The sequence below is a fragment of the Artemia sp. Qi Xiang Cuo genome, chromosome 20 (assembly GCF_049724085.1).
Source record: "Artemia sp. Qi Xiang Cuo chromosome 20, ASM4972408v1, whole genome shotgun sequence".
Classification (NCBI taxonomy): Eukaryota; Metazoa; Arthropoda; class Branchiopoda; order Anostraca; family Artemiidae; genus Artemia; species Artemia sp. Qi Xiang Cuo.
In genome coordinates, this window is record NC_142813.1 from 1,467,726 (window position 1) to 1,489,506 (window position 21,781).

The 21,781-nt window shown below is 35.3% G+C and overlaps 1 long non-coding RNA gene across 1 annotated transcript in view; it reads right to left on the bottom strand.

Annotated features, from left to right (window-relative positions):
• LOC148939751 (uncharacterized) overlaps positions 1–16,283 on the bottom strand; it is a 33,627-nt gene extending 17,344 nt beyond the window's left edge. The window contains exon 1 of the long non-coding RNA XR_016143455.1: positions 16,240–16,283. This is a non-coding gene — a long non-coding RNA (uncharacterized LOC148939751). The remainder of the gene's footprint in view (positions 1–16,239) is intronic.
• Between the last annotated feature and the right edge of the window lie 5,498 nt (positions 16,284–21,781).

A 21,781-nucleotide genomic window follows, 5' to 3' on the forward strand; every position in this document is an offset into this window, starting at 1 on the left:
AGGCAATTTTTTTCAGGCGCATAACTTTTGATGGATAAGACTAAACTTGATGAAACATGTATATTTCAAATCAGCATAAAAATCTAATTCTTTTGATGTATCTATTGGTATCAAAATTGCGTTTTTAGAGTTTCCGTTACTATTGAGCCGGGTCGCTCCTTACTTAGAGTTCGTTACTACGAACTGTTTGATGAAACTAAGAGGGCAAAGCTGACATTTCGCGTCTCTTTGGCAGCAGCAGAGTATCGGAAACAAAGGTAAGAGACAACACTGGCACTGTAGCACAGGGGCGGATCTAGAGCAAAATCTTAGGGGAAGCTCAATGTAATAAGGGCGCCAATTAGCGAATTCTTGGGGGGGGCAATGTGACAAAGGTGCCAATAATTGACCATATTGCCAAATTTATTCTAAAAAACAGGGTAAAATAAGAAAAAAAGGATAAGAGGGCACCAGAAAAAAATCTTGGGGGGGGGGAATAAAAACAGCCATATCAAACATACAGATAACATATACTGATATAGATGAATAAAATTAAAAAAAAAACACCCCACCCACAAACCTTATAAAGCCTACTGTGTTTATTGAAAGCTATTTGTATTTTGCAGAGCAACTTGTATTTTCAAAAAAAAACAACAAAAAACACTACAATAATTGAGGTGAATGGAAAAAAACTAATGAAAGTAAACTGAACACTTAATATATAATGATATTAGTTCTTGTAGATTTCAGAAATTCAAGATGAAATCATAAAAAGAAGTTTTAAATATACTGTATGTGGTTTTGAGTTAGTGAAATTCACACAACAGCCTTTAGAAGATTTGCAAGTGTGTGTGTGTGGGGGGGGGGGTAAGTAACCAAACTCCTGTTTATAGAGGTTCACGTTCTTTTAAGCTTTTGAAGCTTGACCGGTGTCATCATTTTAATTTTAATTTTCTTTTTAATTTCTATGGTGTATTTATATGATATGTTATCAATACATGTATATTGATATGTTATCAGTATATGTTATATTGATTGTCTGATTTTATGTGATTGTCTATTTGAATTCCTGTTCATTTATTCTTTGATAGTAATTAATTTTAAAATTTTTTCCACAAAACGAGTTCTTCAAAGAAAAGTAAAGAGCTCCAATAAGCCAAAAATGAGCAGAAATTAAGTCCAAGAATCTTCTCAGCGGAAAACCACCACAAATCACTATCAATAAATAAATGAAACTCAAAGGAACAGAAATTAAAATAAATAGCCGAATCATACTTAAAACGAGCAAAAAATTAACATGAGTAGGGCTGATAACCCCCATGCCTTCTCAAGACCAGAACATAATTTGCGCTTTCCCGACTATTGTTCTCTTTTTTTGTATCCCTCTTGTATCCCTGGCCATGGAGCCCTTCGAGGGAGGATAAGAGTATTGTATATCAAATATGTATTTATTGGTGGATATTAAACTCTTCACAATAATAAATAAACTTTACTTTATAGTTTTATTTATTTATATTTTCTTTTCTTCTCCTTTTGCTCTTCTTTCTGTGACTGTGTTTTTTTGTTTTGTTTTTCTTATCCTTTTGCTCTTCTTTCTGTGACTGTGTTTTTTTGTTTTGTTTTTCTTATCCTTTCGCTCTTCTTTCTGTGACTGTGTTTTTTTGTTTTGTTTTTCTTATCCTTTCGCTCTTCTTTCTGTGACTGTGTTTTTTTGTTTTGTTGTTTTTTCGTGCCTTATGTGCAGCCTTTCTCGTGGCTAACTTTTGTGTTTTGAATGTTTTTTCATTTGATTGCTTTTCGTTTCTGTTTTTCTTTCCTTTTTTTTCTGTATAATTGTATTTGTGAATTCTGTATAATTGTGTATTTTTTTTCTTTTCTTTCTTTTCTGTATTGATTGTGATCAGTAGATTGTATAAGGAAATGAAGATCGCCTTTTTGATAATAATAATATGTATATGTATTTGATAATATAATATATGTATTTGATAATAATGTATAATGTATTTGATAATATATGTATTTGATAATATAATATATATATTTGATAACAATGTATAATGTATTTGATAATATATGTATTTGATAATATAATATATATATTTGATAACAATGTATAATGTATTTGATAATATACGTATTTGATAATATGTATTTGATAATATAATATATGTATTTGATAATATGTATTTGATAATAATAATATGTAGAGAAATTAATTATATTATGCTTTGAGTATTATATTGGTGTCTGAGTTTTTTTTTTTTCTTTTTTTTCTATAAATAAATCTTAGATAAGATAAGAATTATTGCTGAAAAACGGCTATCACAAGCACAAAAGGGCGGAATTCACATTTTAGGACAAATAAAACGAAGAAAGAACAACAAAACAAAAAAACAAACAACAACAGAAAATTATAAAAGGGTCACTTATCAGTCTATCTATTTACTCTATATATGTACTGTTTTTTTTATCAGTAAGTAAATGGCTATTGTTCTCTAAGTTTGTGATCCGTATATACTCCCCTAATTAACAGGCCAAGGAGCCTTTGGGGGGACTAGCACAGTGTATTATTGTATGTGTATTGATAACGAATAAAATTTTCTCTTATCTTATCTTACAGCCCTTGTCCTGAGGATTATGGGAAGATTGACATCACCAAAGACATAATTACTGGACCTTTCAACAATGCTGGAATGATGGGCTTAGGGAGAGGGATTGCCCTCCACTAACGTTTGATCCTTAAAAAGGCCACTAAAACTTCCGACTTCCAATCAAATGAGCTCCATCTGATCCAAAGTTTATACAATCACTCATTCCATAAAAACCTTATAAGCTCTGGGGCATAACTTACAACCCTTGCCTATGGGCTCTGGGGGATTGTGTCCACCCTAAAGACATTGTTATATGATTTTTAGACTATTGGTAACAAAATAGCTTTATCACAACATCAATTGAATGCCTTTTGGGATAAGAAGATGTCAGGAAGGGGGAGGCTAGTTGCACTCCATTGCTTTTGACTTTTAAAAGGGAACTAGAACTAGCCTATACATTTCCAATCAAATGAGCCTCCTCTAAAGTTCACACAACCACCCCTTCCATAAAACCTTATATACCCCTGAGGCAAAACTTACAACCCTTACCCCCACACTCTGGGGGATTCTGTCAGCCCCAAAGGCCTTATATGATCTTTGGACTATTTTTAAACAAATGGCTATCACAAAATTTCTATCGGATTTGTGTAAAATATGACTTGGGGAGGAGGGTGGCTGCCCTTCGATCACTTTGACTCTTAAAAAGGGCACTGGAACATCTGATTTCCAATCCATGAGTCCCCTCCAGAGTCCAGAAGACCATCCTTTCCAAAAAAACCTTATATGCCCTCAGGGCATAACTTACAAGCCTTGTGCTGAGGGCTGTAGGGAGGGGGGGGTGTTGTCATCCTCAAAGAAATAATTTCCAGACCTTTGAACTAGACTGAACAAAATGGCTACCTCAAAATTGTGATTAGATATGTTTTGGGAATTAATGGGCGTGGTGGAGGGGGCTTGTTGCCCTCCAATCACTTTTGACAATTATAAAGGGCCCTAGCCCTTTCAATTTCTAACCAAATCACTTTTTTCTAAGTTTCTACGACAACAAATGGTCATCTCAAAATTTCTATCAGATGCATTTCGGCAAAATATGAGGTGTGGGGGGGGTATCCATCCTCCGACCACTTTGAATTTTAAAGGGCACTAGAACTTCTGATTACACATCCGATGAGCCCCCTCTGAAATTTATACGACCACCCTTTAAATAAAAACTTTATATGCCCAAAAGGAATAAATTACAACCCTTGCCCCGAGGGCGGTGGGAGGGGGGGGTCATCTTCAAAGACATAATTTCCGGACCTTTTAACTACGCTGAACAAAATGGCAATCCCAAAATTTTGACTGGATTTCTTTGGGGAAATGATGGGCGTGGATGGGGGTTGGTTGCCCTCCAATCACTTTCGACTATAAAAAAGGGGATTCTTTTCAATTCCCAATCAAATAAGCCCTTTTCGAAGTTTCTACATCTCCTTCGACACGAAGTGCCCTGGTCTAAAAAAAATAACAATAATAAATAAATAAATAATGCATTATGCCCACATCGCTCTTTACTTAGGCAGCACTATTGTGCTGCCTATGATTTTTGGACGTTTTAAGCTTAAATTATTACAGGACTGTAGGACTATTTCTTTTCATCTTAAGTTTTAGTATGGCTCTTCATTTTCCTTTGGAGAACTTCTTTTCTGGAAAGTTTTCAATTTTCAAATTAGTTTCTGATTGTTTATTATTGTCAAATTTTTATTATTAGATAATGTCATGAATGTTTCCAGTTTATCAGGTTCTCTGCTTAAGAATAAAAACATCAAATTCTATTTTAGATTCTTAAGTTGCACAGAATGACTTATGTGTTGCTCTTTGATTGCATTCAACACAACCCCTACACAAATTTTGTTCAATTTGAAATCGAGCTTCAGGGCAGCTATGTGTATAAATGATAATTTCATATGCAACCTGGATGCACATAATGTCTTTCAGTTGAGTTCACTATCCCGTTCAACGTTCTATGAAAGATTCAACCTAATACCCTTGGCCATTCTTGAGATATTTCACATGTACCCTTTTGGATACCTGAATCCACTTAAGAGTTTTTTCTATTAAGTTCAACATACCCCTTAACAGTCTCTGAAGTTTCAACTTAATGCCCTTAACAGGTTCTGAGATGCTTCATGTTAATATTTTAGGTGTCACTGGGATATTGCATATGTACCATTTTGAATTTTGGATACACTTAGTGTATTTTGAATTAATCCATTATCTTTTCTCAACCAGGTTTAGAAAAAGTTCCAAAGCTGCCAGTAGCAGAATTCGACAGAATTTCAAAAGCTGCCAAATCTGCCAACAAATTTCACTAGGCCATGAAAACTGCCAAGTAGCATTGCTTCTATGCTACCCCCATTTTTCCACGGCGGCCCTTGACACTCCATGGAAGTCTCAATACCCTTAAATGTTCTTACAATACTGCAAATATGGGGTATTGACAACATGCACACAGTGACCAATTCAGTCCAACATCCCCTGAAGGTTTCAAGTAGATACACTGAATTGTTCCTGTTGCAGATATCCCCTTTTGACAACCTGGTTGCACAAAGTGTCTTTTGATTTAGTTCTAAAACCCCCTCCACATTCCCTGTATGTTACAACTTAATACCTGTAGTTGTTTCTGAGATCATATGATGTGCCCAGAGACACCCTTCTCACAAGCTGGGTGCACATAGTGTCTTTTGATACTATATATCAATATTATGGTGTGGAGCCACACCATAGGCCTATTTTTAGTACAGCTTGAGGTTCAATATACAGTCAGTCAAATGAGCAGCTAAAGAGGAATTTTTATAGCTCCAAAGACAGTGAAAAACCTATCTAGTTCTTAGTTCAGAATAGGCCTTCACAAGAGTGTTATTGAAAACCTAATTAAGTCTTCACCTAATCTTTTTCATTTAATGAGGTTGGAGTTTTGTCATTATATTCTTTGGCCAAGAAGAGGCCATACACAAGACTATTATTAGAATTCTAATGGTAAAGTTTTAACTGAGAGACGTCCTGCTATCTTAGAAAGTAGATGAGTTACATGAATGAAACTTTCAGGAATGAATCTAGGGCCACAACTATGCATCAGGAAGGAATAATCAAGCACCTATCTTGGTGTACACGTGACTTAGCCCCCATTTAATCTTTATCCCTGTTTAGCTTAACCCTCATTCAAATTAGCCCTATCAAACTAAACTCCATATAGTTAGCTTTAAGTAAAACTCATTTAAGCACATATTTATAGAAATCTATGAGATAACTAGCAGTGATTTCAATCTCAAAATTTGCTTTCCACTTCACTTGCAGTTTCCACCTTATATTGCAATGCATTAAATTTAAGGTTAGATTTGATATTTAATCATTTTACACAATTAAAGCTTTAGGTAAGGTCAAGCTTTCAGAGGTTTCCCCCCCCCCTCCATTTTGAGAAACATATTTTTATGTATATTCATCAAAAAATGGCTTATTTGTATATTTACTAAGCAAAAAATTATCCCACACCCCAGACTTTTAGGAATACATTCCCTCCCCCTCTCTTAATTTCTATGACTTAATTTTGATTTTACACAGTTAAAGCTTTAGGTAAGGTCAAGCTTTCAGAGGTCCCCCCTTCGATTTCGAAAAACATATTTTTATGTATATTCATCGGAAAATGGCTTATTTGCATTTTTACTAAGCAAAAAATTACCCCACACCCTAGACTTTTAGGAATACATTCCCTCCCCCTCTATGACTTGATTTTGCTTTTACACAGTTAAAGCTTTAAGTAAAGTTAAGCTTTCAGAGGTCCCACCCCCCCCCCTCAATTTTGAGAAACATTTTTTTTATGTATATTCATCGGAAAATTGCTTATTTTCATTTTTACTAAGCAAAAAATTACCCCACACTCTAGACTTTTAGAAATACATTAACTCCCCTTCTCTTAATTGCTATGACTTGATGCTACCGTACTGGTTTCAAATTTTAATTTATTTAAAAAAATATATATATTTTACATGTGGATAATGAAAAGCATTTACTTGTTCATAATAAATTCTCTCTTTCTTAGCCTACTGTAATACTTGACATGCTATCAAGGGCTGATCCAGGATTTTTTTCGGGGGGGGGGGGGTTACTAATTTTGACTCAGTTTTCGATTAATTTTACTGATTTTTACCTAGGTTTTACTAATTTTCGACTCGGTCAAAACTTTGGGGGGGGGGGGTCAAACCGGGTAAACCCCCCCCCCTGGATACGGCCTTGCATGCTATCATGTCCACATATTTCATTACAGTTTTTTTCTATTGTGATTGGAGGGCATGCCCCCCCCCCCACGCCCATCATTCCCCCAAACACATCCAATCAAAATTTTGAGACAGCCATTTTGTTCAGCTTAGTTAATTTCCAGATAGAAATTATGTTTTTGAGGAGAACACTCCCCCACAACCCTCAGGGCAAGGGTTTTAAGTTATGCCCTGGAGGCATATAAGAACAATGTTGGCAAAATATATTGTTTATTATTTTTTTTTCCTAGAGCAGGGCACTTTGTATCAAAGAAGTTGTTATAGAAACTTTGAAAAGGGCTCATTCAATTGGAAATTGGAGTGGCTTGTGCCCTTTTTAATAGTCAAATGTGATTGGAAGGTGACTAACACCCCTTCCAAGCCCACCTTTTCCCCAAACACATCCAATCAAAATTTTGAGCTTTTATTCAACATAGTTTTAAGTTCTGGATATTAGGTCTTTGAGGATGACAACCCCCTCACAGTCTTCAGGGCAAGGGTTGTAAGTTATGCCCTGGGGGCATATAAGGTTTTTATAGAACGTGTTGTCATAGAAACTTCAAAAAGGGCTCATTCGATTGGAAATTGAAATGGCTAGTGCCCTTTTTAATAGTCGAATATGATTGGAAGACAACTAACACTCCTTCCACACCCACCATTTCCCCAAACATATCCAATCAAAATTTTGAGATAGCCATTTTGTTCCACGCAGTTTAAAGTTCAGGAGATTGTACCTTTGAGCAGGACACTCCCCCCACAGTCTTCAGGGCAAGGATTATAAGTTATGCCCTGGGGGCATATAAGTTTTTACTGAAATCTTTGTCATAGAAACTTGAAAAAGGGTTCATTTGATTGGAAATTCAAAGGTCTAGTGCCCTTTTTAATAGTCAAAAGTATAGTTAAAAATTTATAGTCAAAGATAGTCAAAAATTTTAACAGTTATTTTTTTTTTTTTTTAGTAAAGTGCATATTATGTTCTGGCCTTGGGAAGGCATAGGGATTCTGCCCGTTTTGAGTTTGACTTGGTTATTTATTGTAATTTCTGTTCGTTTTGGGTTTCATTAATTTATCGATGCTGATTTGCGGTAGTTTCATGCTTGGTAGATTATTTTATTTTTGCTCATTTTTTGTTTAATGGAGGTTTTTACTTTTCTTTGAAAAACTTGTTTGTGGAAAAAGTTTTTTAGTTAGTTTTAAGAAAGAGCATTGACAGGTGCAAATAATGTAAGTATACCCAGATGCCCAGGAGTCAGACAGCTAATCACCAATTCAACAATCAAATCACTCCAAAATAATTATTATACCACCTAGAAAGTAGACCATTAGATTTTTCTAGATAGCTTAAGTACTTTAAAACTATCCAAACTAACATTTTTAAATGCATTGATAGTTAATAGAAGAGCCTATTCATAAATAGCTCTAAATGGGTACCTGGAGAAATCTGGGGAAGGTAAGCAAGAAGGTTGTGCAAAAGAAGGTTGTGCAAAAGCTGGCCTCCAGCCCCCCATTGCACTTCCTTGTTGAAGGGCCACAAAATGGAGATCAGCATTATTAGTTAGGATCTTGCAGGTTTAGTGCTGTCAAACTTACTTACTTCACTAGTCATAGATAGACACTTTAAGCTTCATGCCAAACTTAGAAAATGCTGCCCAGTCTTAGACATGGATTCTTAAAGTCAAAACCAAGCATCTAAGACATAAACATTCTCTTCCATGGATTTATTCAATCTAAGGCAAGTTTTGAAAACAAAGGGGTAAATACATAATGACTGGCCACATCTAAAGGAAACATGTACAACAAATAAAAGTACTCAATTAGATTCTTTATTTTATACTCTGGCCAAATATTGCAGTCACTTTCCATGTTTATTTTTATTGCAGTCACAATTGTAGTCAATATTGCAGTCTCACCTCCCTGTTAATCCCAGGTATAATTCAAGTAATACATTTCTCTGTTAAGATTCTTAGTTAAAAGGAGATTCTGCAGTCTTGACACAATGAAATTTAGTTTTGCCTGAATTATCGGGGAAAGTAGACAACAATGGTAGGAAACGTAAGTCTGATTAATAGAAACATGCTGCATATTATAAAATGAGAAATTCAATGTTTTCTTTTAGTTTTATATATATTTCTAGGCGTAAATCTTGGAACATCAGGGGAAGGGTGTATTATCAGCAAAATAACCATGATCTTTGGGAAAAAGCATAAAATAAGGTGTCTAACCTATGTTATTGCTTTTATTTCTTTAGCATGTTTCCTCCAAAAGTAGCTAACCCCTGAACATTTACAACATTGTCATAATTGTCAAAAAAGCTAACTAGCATAGTCCAAACCATATGTCCATCTGAACTAGCCAGTCTACAACACATCAAAGACTGGGAATATATTGTTTCACTTATAAATCCCCCCTGATGGTCTAACGCGTAGCCCAGATTGAAATATTCCTCAGTTGTTTTGCATTTATAGTTTTACTTTTGGTAAATATTCAGCACTTCATATTATTGACCTATATATAAAGTGAACATACCACACTTGATGCCTTTTTTATGCTCTTTCCAAATATAATAAACACTTTTGGCACAAATTCACTTTACCCCCACCCCTATATATACCAATTCAGGGTATATATTTCCACACTAGGGGTCGGGGTAAAGTTCAAGCTTACCTCTCTCATTCTAAATATTATGAAATAAGAATTGTTTTCTTTGCATGTTTCCTTATATACTGCTGGAACCATAGGCTTACTACCCCCCCCACCCCCATGCATAATTCAGCAGCCAAAGAGAAATTAAAAAATAGGTACCTCAAAATGTAAACTAGATGTCCAAAGGGGTAGTAACAAAAGGACCAGATATCAAATACAAAACTTTTAGTAATGAATCCAGGGCCAAAAATATATTATGGGAAGATATTTTCAAGCTACCATTTTCACCCTTTTCAAAATTATCTGTCTGAAAAACTTGCCTACTTGACAGATCTATAGCCTACCTATTAAAATTTAGACAAAACAATATTATACCTTAATTTTTAGTTTTCAGTTTCTTAGTTCATTTTAAGGTCTCATAATTGTTTAAAAAATTCTGAAGAAAATAGACTAGTTCCAAATGACGTATTTGCAGACATTTCATTTTATGGATTAGAATGGAAAGATGGACTAGCAAAATGTACAAAAGATAGTGCATACATTGAACTTGGGAGTCTTTAATACATTCTAAGACCACATTGCTTATTTCTTCTTCTTCATGGTTTGCCACTGGCTGACAAAATAATTCTTTACTTTTTTTGAACTGTCAAGGGTTTTGATTGGCCAAATAGTCAATCCTGTTGGCAATGGACTGTCTTAAATCCAAACCTTTGTTTGCAGGCCTATGTGAAACTTTTTTAAATAATGTGAATGTAATAGATTTTTCTGTTCCAGGGTATAAAGTTGAATATAAAGGTTGTTCTCTTATGCAGAGAGGAGGACTAGCAGCTTTGATTAGAAGTGATATAGATTATAATGTAAAAGATGACCTTTTGCTCTGGCTTGAAGGTAAAGTTGAAACCCAGTTTATTGAAACAAGGGTGTCAAGCTCAGAAAATTTGATAATAGGAATACTATATAAAGTACCACCCCACCCCACTCCCCTGCTGATGTGCAAATATATAGCCAAAATTTGATTCTAAACTATTATATTTTTATCCTATTTTGTTTTATTTCATTAGCATTAACCAAACTTCACTTTTTGCATATGTTACAGATAGTACATAAGTACCCAGTAATGGAATACCTTTGGGGCCCCTTTAAGGGCTCAAGCTGCAACTAGCCCCAGAAGCAGTTCTTGAATTATGAAAGAGTGTAAAAAAAGGGAATCAAATGATGTTTCCCCTTTCATCTTAGTTAAATTATATGGCCCACTGCAAATTTATCAAATCTATACCAGGAATGCCTCAGGTCAGGAACAGCTTAATGGTTTTTCTTTATTATCTATACACAGGGATGTTCTAGTCATAGGCAGCGCGCTAGTGCTGCCTAAGTAAAGAACAATGTGGGCACAATGTGTTGTTTTTTGGTTCTTTATACTCAGGCACTTCATATCAAAGGATTTGTTGTAGAAACTTCAAAAAGGGATCATTCGATTGGAAATTGGAGTGGCTAGTGCCCTTTTTAATAGTCAAAAGTGATTGGAGGGCAACAAGCACCTCCCCCCCCCTCACGCCCATCAATCCCCCAAACACATCCAGTCAAAATTTTGAGATAGCCATTTTGTTCAGCATAGTTGATTTTCAGATAAAAAATATGTTTTTGAGGAGGACACTCCCCAACAACCCTCAGGGCAAGGGTTTTAAGTTATGCCCTGGGGGCATATAATTGTTTAATAATTGTTTAATAATGGGTCTCATAATTGTTTAAAAAATTCTGAAGAAAATAGACTAGTTCCAAATGACGTATTTGCAGACATTTCATTTTATGGATTAGAATGGAAAGATGGACTAGCAAAATGTACAAAAGATAGTGCATACATTGAACTTGGGAGTCTTTAATACATTCTAAGACCACATTGCATATTTCTTCTTCTTCATGGTTTGCCACTGGCTGACAAAATAATTCTTTACTTTTTTTGAACTGTCAAGGGTTTTGATTGGGCAAATGTTCAATCCTGTTGGCAATGGACTGTCTTAAATCCCAACCTTTGTTTGCAGGCCTATGTGAAACTTTTTTAAATAATGTGAAAGCAAATGTAATGGATTGTTCTATTCCAGGGTATAATGTTGAATATAAAAGTCGTTCTCTTATGCATAGAAGAGAACTAGCATCTTTGATTAGAAATGATATGGATTATAATGTAAAAGATGACCTTTTGCTCTGGCTTGAAGGTAAAGTTGAAACCCTGTTTATTGAAACAAGGGTGTCAAGCTCAGAAAATTTGATAATAGGAATACTATATAAAGTACCACCCCACCCCACTCCCCTGCTGATGAGCAAATATATAGCCAAAATTTGTTTCTAAACTATTATATTTTTATCCTATTTTGTTTTATTTCATTAGCATTAACCAAACTTCACTTTTTGCATGTGTTACAGATTACACAAGTACCCAGTAATGGAATACCTTTGGGGCCCCTTTAAGGGCTCAAGATGCAACTAGCCCCAGAAGCAGTTCTTGAATTATGAAAGAGTGTAAAAAAAGGGAATAAAATGATGTTTCCCCTTTCATCTTAGTTAAATTATATGGCCCACTGCAAATTTATCAAATCTATACCAGGAATGCCTCAGGTCAGGAACAGCTTAATGGTTTTTCTTTATTATCTATACACAGGGATGTTCTAGTCATAGGCAGCTCGCTAGTGCTGCCTAAGTAAAGAACAATGTGGGCACAATGTGTTGTTTTTTGGTTCTTTATACTCAGGCACTTCATATCAAAGGATTTGTTGTAGAAACTTCAAAAAGGGATCATTCGATTGGAAATTGGAGTGGCTAGTGCCCTTTTTAATAGTCAAAAGTGATTGGAGGGCAACACGCATCTCCCCCCCCTCACGCCCATCAATCCCCCAAACACATCCAGTCAAAATTTTGAGATAGCCATTTTGTCATATAAGGTTTTTATAGAAGGTGTTGTTGTAGAAACCTCAAAACAGGCTCATTCGATTGGAAATTCAAACGGCTAGTACCCTTTTTAATAGTTGAAAGTGATTGGAGGGCAACTGCCCCCCCCCCCCGCCCATCATTCCCCCCAACACAACCCATCAAAATTTTGAGAGAGCCATTTTGTTCAGCGTAGTTGATTTCCAGATAGAAAATATGTTTTTGAGGAGGACACTCCCCCACAACCCTCAGGGCAAGGGTTTTAAGTTATGCCATTGGGGCATATAAGGTTTTTACAGAAGGCATTGTCATAGAAACTTCAAAACAGGCTCATTTAATTGGAAATTCAAAGGGCTAGTGCCCTTTTTAATAGTCAAAAGTGATTGGAGGGCAACTAACCCCCCCCCACGCCAATCGTTCCCCCAAACACATCCAATGAAAATTTTATTTGATTGGAAGGCTTGACATTTTTATAGTAAAGATCAATGTGGGTATAATGTATTATTTTTGTTGTTGTTTAGACCAGGGCACTTTGTATTAAAGGAGTTGTTGTAGGAATTTCAAAAAAGGGCTCATTTGATTGAAAATAGAAAGGGCTGATGCCCTTTTTAATAGTCAAAAGTGATTGGAAACTAATCCCCCTCCCACACCCACCCTCCCATTTGACTTTGTTTAAAAACTAAACGTTGCCATAAGATTAAATCAAAATGCACTGTGTTAATGCTAATTCCCAATAAGGCATCTCAGCAGTATCCCAAGAACAACTGAGGGTTTTATGTTGTAGATAATTTCAGAGACCACACTGCCTTTCCATGATGATAAATAAAAGTTCAAATAGGGATAAAATCCTATGATGATAACAGTGATAGAAATTCACAAAAATACCAGATATTTTGGTCACATATACAGTGGCCATCATCAGTAGTAAAACCTGCTTGTTTTGAGTTTGACTTGGTTATTTATTGTAATTTCTGTTCATTTTGAGTTTCATTTATTTATCAATGCTGATTTGTGGTAGTTTCACGCTTGGTAGATTATTTGATTTTATTTTTGCTCATTTTTTGTTTAATGGAGTTCTTTGTTTTTCTTTGAAAAACTTATTTTGTGGAAAAAGTTTTTTTAATTAATCAATACAAAAGAAATTTTGGAGAAACTAGCCCACAACAAAAAAAGGTGGCTTGGTTATATTTTATAATCCTATATTTACAGTGTTGTCTCAATAAAGAATGTACCTTATTTTCTAAACACTTTTTTTTTTTTTTTAATCAGTAGCTTACTACCATCCCTCAGTCAAAATACTGGGTTCCTCCTTTATAAAGAGGTGGGTCTTTATAAAGAGGTTCATTGCCAATGCAAATGCATGTTAAATTTGGATTCAGGATGCAATTCTGACTACAGAAGTAAATTTATTTCTTAGCTACCTGAATAGTTCATTAATATAGCCTAAACATTGCCTGAAAGCAGAAGATCTGTTTTGGAAGGTTTTACTTTTAAAAAACAAAGATTTTCAAAGTTCATTAAAGGTCAGTGTTCTCTAGAGGGAGAAGGAGCAGAGGTTGCCCATCCTCTAATAAATGATCCAGCACATAAACCCCCTTTGAAGTAAGACCTTCAAAATCAGCCAACAGGACCCTAATATACAAGGCTATAGCAACCATAAAAAAAGAAACACATAACTTCAAAAGGAGTATACCCAATGGATAATATCTAAAAATTTCTATTCTATAGAATATAAAAATAATATCCAACAATACTTAGGTATTGCCAAAATTATCCAACTAGTTAGCTATCTGAAAAATCCCTTTAAGCAAATAAGAAATTATCCAACTAGAAAAATAATTAAAATTTAAAAGAAAAAAAGTTTTATCTTGCTAGCCAAATACAATAAAGCATAAGAGCCAACTTTTTATCTCCAACTAGGTGGATAATACTTTAACTTAATGCTTCTGATATATATCTAACTAGACAGATAAGTAAATTCTTCAAGCAAACTAGTGATAATATCCAACTTTGTTCACTTAGACATAGCATGAATATCTAATTTGGTGGATAACACTTTGTCCTAGCCCTTCTGAGAGGAACAATTTATCTGGCTAGTTGGATATTATCCCAAAACTGCATAGCCTAACGGAATTTACTTATCCTCCTAGTTGGATATATATCAGGACTGTTAAGACTTGGTATTATCCACCTAGTTAGATGTCCATGCTGTTCCTAAGAGAAATGAATTATCTGACTAGTTGGATATTAACCCCAAACTGCTTAGAGAATCTTCTTATCTGCCTAGTTGGATATATATCAGAAACACTAAGCTACATTATTATCCAACTAGGTAGATATTCTTGCTGTGCCTAAGAGAAACAATTTATCTGGCTAGTTGGATATTAACCCAAAACTGATTAGAGAATCTTCTTATCTGCCTATTTGGATATATATCTGAAACACTAAGCTATATTATTATCTAACTAGGTAGATATTCTGTATATTGCATAGACAGTCAAATATTCAGCTAGGTAGGTAAAAGTGTAAGAGTCTTAAAAATATTATTAGGCTAGGCTATCTGTCTAGCATGATATTTTATATTGATACTAAGTGTAGTTGGATATTATTTTTACATTCTATAGAATGTTATTTTTTTTAAGAATATCCATTGGGCACCTTCCTTAACTTCAAATACCTTCAATGAACATACTTTGGTAAATATTTTGCAGTTCATATTATTGACTTATCAATAAAGTGAACATAGGCCTAGGCTTACTACTCAATGCCTTTTTTATGCTCTTTATGAATTTCATAATCATTTTTGTTGCAAATGAATTTCACCCCCATCCCTGTATATACCAATTTAGGGTATACATTTGCACATTAGGGGGGGAGGGGGATAAAGTGTAAAATTAGGCTACCTCTCATTTGTACCTCATTTGTGCCCTAAAGTGGAAATATATACCCTGAATTGGTATATAGGGTAAGACACCCAGTAGTTGGCCATATGCCTATTCTCGGACATAATCTTTTATACTATTTAATCGCTATTTACACTATTTATCACTATTTCTCACTATTTATTACTGTTTAATCACTATTTAATCACTATTTACAATGAGCCGTTTGTATGTCCGAGTTTAGGCAGAATTGTCACTTGTTAGTAAATTCAAAAATAGGAGGCACTGTACAAGTGAAACTATTTGAATTAGTAACCTACTTGTTCAGAAATTCTTCAGAAATTTTTTGATACAAAAATTAGGTTTCTAGGTGGTATAATACAGTAATTAGAGTAGTTTAAATGTCAAAAAGTTTTCAAAGTGATTAAAATGTCCGACTACTGGGTGTCTTACCCTATAGCCTATTTTAATAACCAATTTACAATGAGCCATTTGTATGTCCGAGTTTAGGCAGAATTGTCACTTGTTAGTAAATTCAAAAATAGGAGGTGCTGTACAAGTGAAACTATTTGAATTAGTAACCTACTTGTTCAGAAATTCTTCAGAAATTTTTTGATACAAAAATTTAGTTTCTAGGTGGTATAATACAGTAATTAGAGTAGTTTAAATGTCAAAAGGTTTTCAAAGTGATTAAAGTGTCCGACTACTGGGTGTCTTACCCTAGTGGTAGGGGTAAAATGTATTTGCAGCAATAATGCTTATTGTAGGCTAGGCTATTTGTAAAGAGCATAAAAAAGGCATCAAGTGGTATATTCACTTTATTCATAAGTCAATAATATGAACTGCGAAAAATTTTCCCTAAAAGTTTAATTTTTCATAACCTAACTAGCCTACTTTCCAAAATAGCAAAAAGTAGCTTGTCTAGAGTTTTACCAGAAAAATATACTAAAAAGGCATATCTATCGAATGAGTCTTTATCTTCTATTTCTTTCAAAAATTTAGGCTTTGAAACATGTTTAACAATAGATGGCCTTCTTAAGCTGCAGCCCGGCACTAAATTATGAGATAATTAACATTGAGCCAGAACAAGATCTATTTCGACAATTCCACTTCTGTAAATAAACCACCAAAACAATATAGGATTTTTTTAGTTAAAGAAAAGCATGCAGTAACCTTATAATCTACATGATTGAAAATCTTCAGCCTGAGGCCTATAGCCCCCCCTTATTGCATACCCCCTCCTATTGTCCTTAAAAAGGGCGACATGATCAGGTGATAATACCACGAATGATGCAGCAATTTTTAAGGTTTTTGATATATTTTTTTCAATGGCTGTAATATTTTTTTTTTCGAAACTTCATTTATGTATTCTATATACTTCTCTAATATATATATATATATATATATATATATATATGTATTCTAATATATATATTCCTGTATTATAATTATGTATAATTCCTGTATTATAATTCCTGTATATAATTACTGTATTCTAATATATATATCTAATATATATGTATTCTAATATATATATATATATATATATATATATATATATATATATATATATATATACACACACACACACACACATCATCACATCACTATCATCATCATCATCACTACTACTATATATATATATACACATATATACTATATACTATACTACTATATATATATATATATATATATATATATATATATATATATATATATATATATATATATATATATATATATATATATATATATATATATATATATATATATATATATATATATATATATATATATATATATATATATATATATATATATATATATATATATATATATATATCGGCGCGTACAAACAGCTCCTCTCATTTGATCTGCCATCAGCGGTCCAATTACCCTGGAACACGTATTTTGGCAGAAACTTTCTCAAAATACCTTTGAAACCAACTTGAGACTTCGAAACCTATTTTAATTCCTAAAAACATCTATTAATAACATTGCACTACTAATTACCGATTTTCATGTATGTATTGGAATAAATTAATTTAAAATTAGTTTCTTCAAAATTAGTGTTCCAACGTTGAAGCCAAGTTTCGCGTCCAAGAGAAATCTGACTTGTCTACCCGTGGAAAGATATGATGCCGCTTATGTTTATATCTGCAAAACGTTCTCTGGAGCACTCGCACCTCGGTCCGGGTTTTTATAATGGGTGAGATAGGGAATGATCATACTGCTAATTCTATAAACTGTGCTTCGGAGAGGCTGTTTCAGTAATGGGTGGCGCGTGAGAAGAAGAACTGCTAGCACTCACGTCAATGGCAACAGGGGACTTGCAGCTTCTTTGTGTACCTCTTGTTGTACTTGCAAGAGATGAGGAGAAAACCAGACCTCAGAGGTTGTTTTCTAGCAGTTTGTGAGTAGTGATTGCGTCTCCTCTCTTTGTTCAATATACTAGGGTGGGGATTTTGAGGGATACAATGCGTTCCTTATACGTCTTTTATTGCAAAGCTAGCTAGAGCTTTGTTACTCGTCTTTGGACGATCTTGAGTGCTTTAACGCCCATTTTATAATGGGGAGATGCTATGGTCATTCTAAATTCCAGGTGTGGACGTACAATAACTTTGTACAGCCTTTTGACCACACACGGTTTCCTCGTGGTGAACGTTCGTTTTACGGGCCCTAGGGCTCGGTTTGCTTAAGCAACTTGAGCTTGTGTGTGGCTGTGGAACTTGAGTTTTTCATTGACAATAACCCTCAGGTCCTTCTCCTCACTTACAGCTTCAAGTAGGTAATATATATATATATATATATATATATATATATATATATATATATACATATATATATATATATATATATTGAAAACCCGTCGTATACAATAAATGTACAATGACAGAGCATACAAAAATGCGAAAAGAGGAAACAAAAAGATAATATACTAAAGAAAAAAAAATAATAAAAACAAAAGCAACAACTTCTTAAATAGTATACAAAATAGTACGAAAAGTGGAAACAGAAATATAATATACTCAAAGATTACAACCTCCTATACGGTAAGGTTGTCTAGGATTGTTGTGGTCAAGATGCAGGACTTTGCATTTTGACACGTCGAACTGCAAACCCCCTCGGGAGTTTGCAGTTCGGCAGCCGAACTACTGTTCGGCAGATCATGGAAAAGTATAGCGAACTTGGCCGCAGCATCTACCACCTTTTCATAGACTTTAAACAAGCTTTCGATCGGATATGGAGAGAAGGGCTATGGCACATCCTTCTTCACTTTGGCATCCCATCCAACCTGATCTCGCTGATCAAAGACATGTATAAGAAGTTCAGTAGCCGCGTCATGACTGGAGAAGGACTTACCGAGCGCTTCAAAACCTCTACCGGAGTACTTCAAGGTTGCCTAATATCACCGCAGCTGTTCAATCTCTTCCAAACTGCCGCCCTTTTACACATAGACAGCCCACCCGGCGCCCTTGTCGGAGGAGTGGTGATAGACAAACTAGCATATGCTAATGACATAGACCTAATAGCCGAATCCCTTCAAGATCTACAATCTCAGGCTAACAGCGTTCACTCGTCCTCCAACCTCTTCGGGATGGCCATCAACACCTCAAGAACGAAAGCCATGCTTTGCTCACGCAAGTTCGATTCACAGGTAAATCTCAACCATTCAGCTTGGTGGAGATACCATTGAGTGGGTGGAAGGCTTCACCTACCTTGGGAGCTTACTTACTTCTGGTAAGAACCAACTCAAAGACATCATGAAACGCCTGACACTTGCGAACTCCAGTTTTAAAGCTCTGATACCCATCTGGAGGAATAAGAACTTAACAACAACTCTCAAAACAAGACTCTTCTACTCCCTCATTATTCTGATCACCATCTATGCCTGTAAATCCAGGACACTTAAAACAGACGATCAATGCCGCCTAGCTGCCTTTGAAACCAAATCCCTACGACGCATCGCTGGTATCACCTACCACGACAGAATCTCCAACTCCAAGCTTTTCCATAATTTGAAAGTCAAATTTACAATACTGGACAAAATAAAACTAGAACAACTCAAATTGCTTGGACATACCCAACGCATGGCTAGCACTCGTCTCCCGAAGATAACCTTCGATGGACGAGTAGACTGTTCTCGCCCCAGAGGTTACCCTCCGGAGAAACGGAAAGAAAACTTCTCACCCTACAACCTGCCACAACTCTGCCGCCTGGCCGACAACAGAAGCACCTACAGGAGGCATATCAATGAACTGGTTAAAGAAGAGGCCTCAAAACGACCTTCAAGGATGGATGGGACATAAGTCCGGTCAAGTAAGTCAACTATAGTTGTAACGTAATTGTAAACGTAAATTAGGACATGCTAGAGTTTTTGCTGAGGAACACATGGTAATGAAGTTTTTCTTAACATCCTGGACAAGGTGGCTGAAATTAGAGACTAATACCCAACAATGTATTGTGATTATTGAAAGTGAGATTAAAATAAAAATTATGGTAAAATTTTCTAAGAATGCATTCAAACAAAAAATTTTTCGATGTAATGTTGGCCATAATTTTGGAAAGGGCTTGCGAGACATGCTGAAGAGTGACAGACAATAGTTAAACCATTGCACTGAATAGATAGAGGACACCTAAGATTTATTCAAATTCTGCGATTACTGCACTAGTAAAATGATTAAAAGCCAGGAAAATGTCCGATTTTCATTAAATTAGCTTTGAATAAAAACGATATCAGAATGCATAAATCGTCTCAACAAGTTTATTTTTAGTCCCAGTCTTGGTTTCTAGGCACCTTGGCAAAAAATGGAATATATACAGCCAAAGAAAGTACTAGATAAAAGGAGGCTGATGGGTAACATATTGTAGGTTTTCTTTTCTTTGTCCCACTAAGGAACGGATGAAATTGTATGATGTCAATTACTGCTTGGCTCATGGAACAAGTCCTGGCTCATGGAATGCGACGCAAAAGGCCACGGAAAAAGAAAACATGATTTGCTTTGAAGAGATGACGAGCGCTACATTACTGACTACAGTCCGGCATTGTTGATAGTCAATTAAGTAAATATTGACGCACAATGTATTAACCATTTGGGTTCCAAATTGTCATATTACATTGCCGATTACACGATAAAAGCGGAGAGTGCCAGATGTTGGGGTTCCACCCCTGTTTCTTTTTCTTTCAAATAAATGACCTGTTGTCGTTTTCTTAATTACATTTGCTTATAGTATAATTTCAAAAGACAGGTTAAATTCTCGTTGCTAAGTTAGAGGCGTCGCAATAAGTAAGCTTTGAAGTAAGACCCTTTTGGAAGAATACAAGTAAGGTATTTTCTACAAACTGTGTACTAGTTTCCGTAACCCAGGCAGGGTAGGAATAGAGCTATGAGGTACCGACAGTATTATATTGAAAAGGAGGTTTGTCACCTCCAAGGAGAGAGTTAAAGATTTTCTAGCCGTAACCCGAGGCGGGTACACTTGGCTTTAGAAAGTGGCCATTTGACCACTCGATCGCGTTATCATACCCTGGGACAGGGTATACTGTAAATAGGGTAGTACCAAACCTGATATTTTCAGAACCAGTGTGGTAGACGCGGCATCGCATTATATTTTGGGGCCGGGGCTCTCCCCTCCAATAAGTGGTGACGCCCGTATATTACCACGCCAGTGGCGTTGTGGCCTACTGGTAAAACACTGGTGGCTAAACACCACGAACATTGGTGCCAGCGGTAGCTGTCACTACAAACATTGGTGGCAGCAACAAAAGGAGCTATCAGTAAACCTGATAGTAAAAGAATTCTGCGTTTTCGAAGAGACTAGTTGAGTTAGCCTACATAGTGATAGTAGCCTATTGTGGTTACATATAAAGAAAAAAAAAGAAAAAATACGGAATCAATTAATGGGATTATGAAGATCTATTATGGGCTGTGCCTTGTGAGATCATAATTGAAAAATTTACGGATCAATATATCGCGCAACTAATTAGTTTGCAAAAATATAAGGAAAATTGACACGCAGCAATTTTTCGCGAGAGACCGGAAGTTACATTGAAAAAAAGAATTTTCATTTAGACTGAAGAGGTAATTTCAGTTAACGAAATTTTGAAATTATGTCGGACAGAGATGAGATTAACTCAAGACCGAGAAGGGCGAGTGAAGCCCATAGAAAAAGTAGGAAAATAGAAAGAAAGGCTAATATGAAGACCTTTGAGAGAGAGCACCGAGAATATAAGGGGAAAATGCAGGCTGAAAAAGGTGAAATTAGAAAGAATAGAAAAGAGGACGGACAGGCTAGAGTAGCCTATAAAGAAAGAGACAATACGGATATAGAACGAAAAGATTCAGAAAATGAATTATGAAGAAATAATGATAGACAAAATCAAAGTAGTCCGAGTAGAAGGAGCAGTGTTGAATCGAGATCCAGCAGGGGCTCGCGAAAAAGCACTCAAATAGATATGACACAACAACTATTA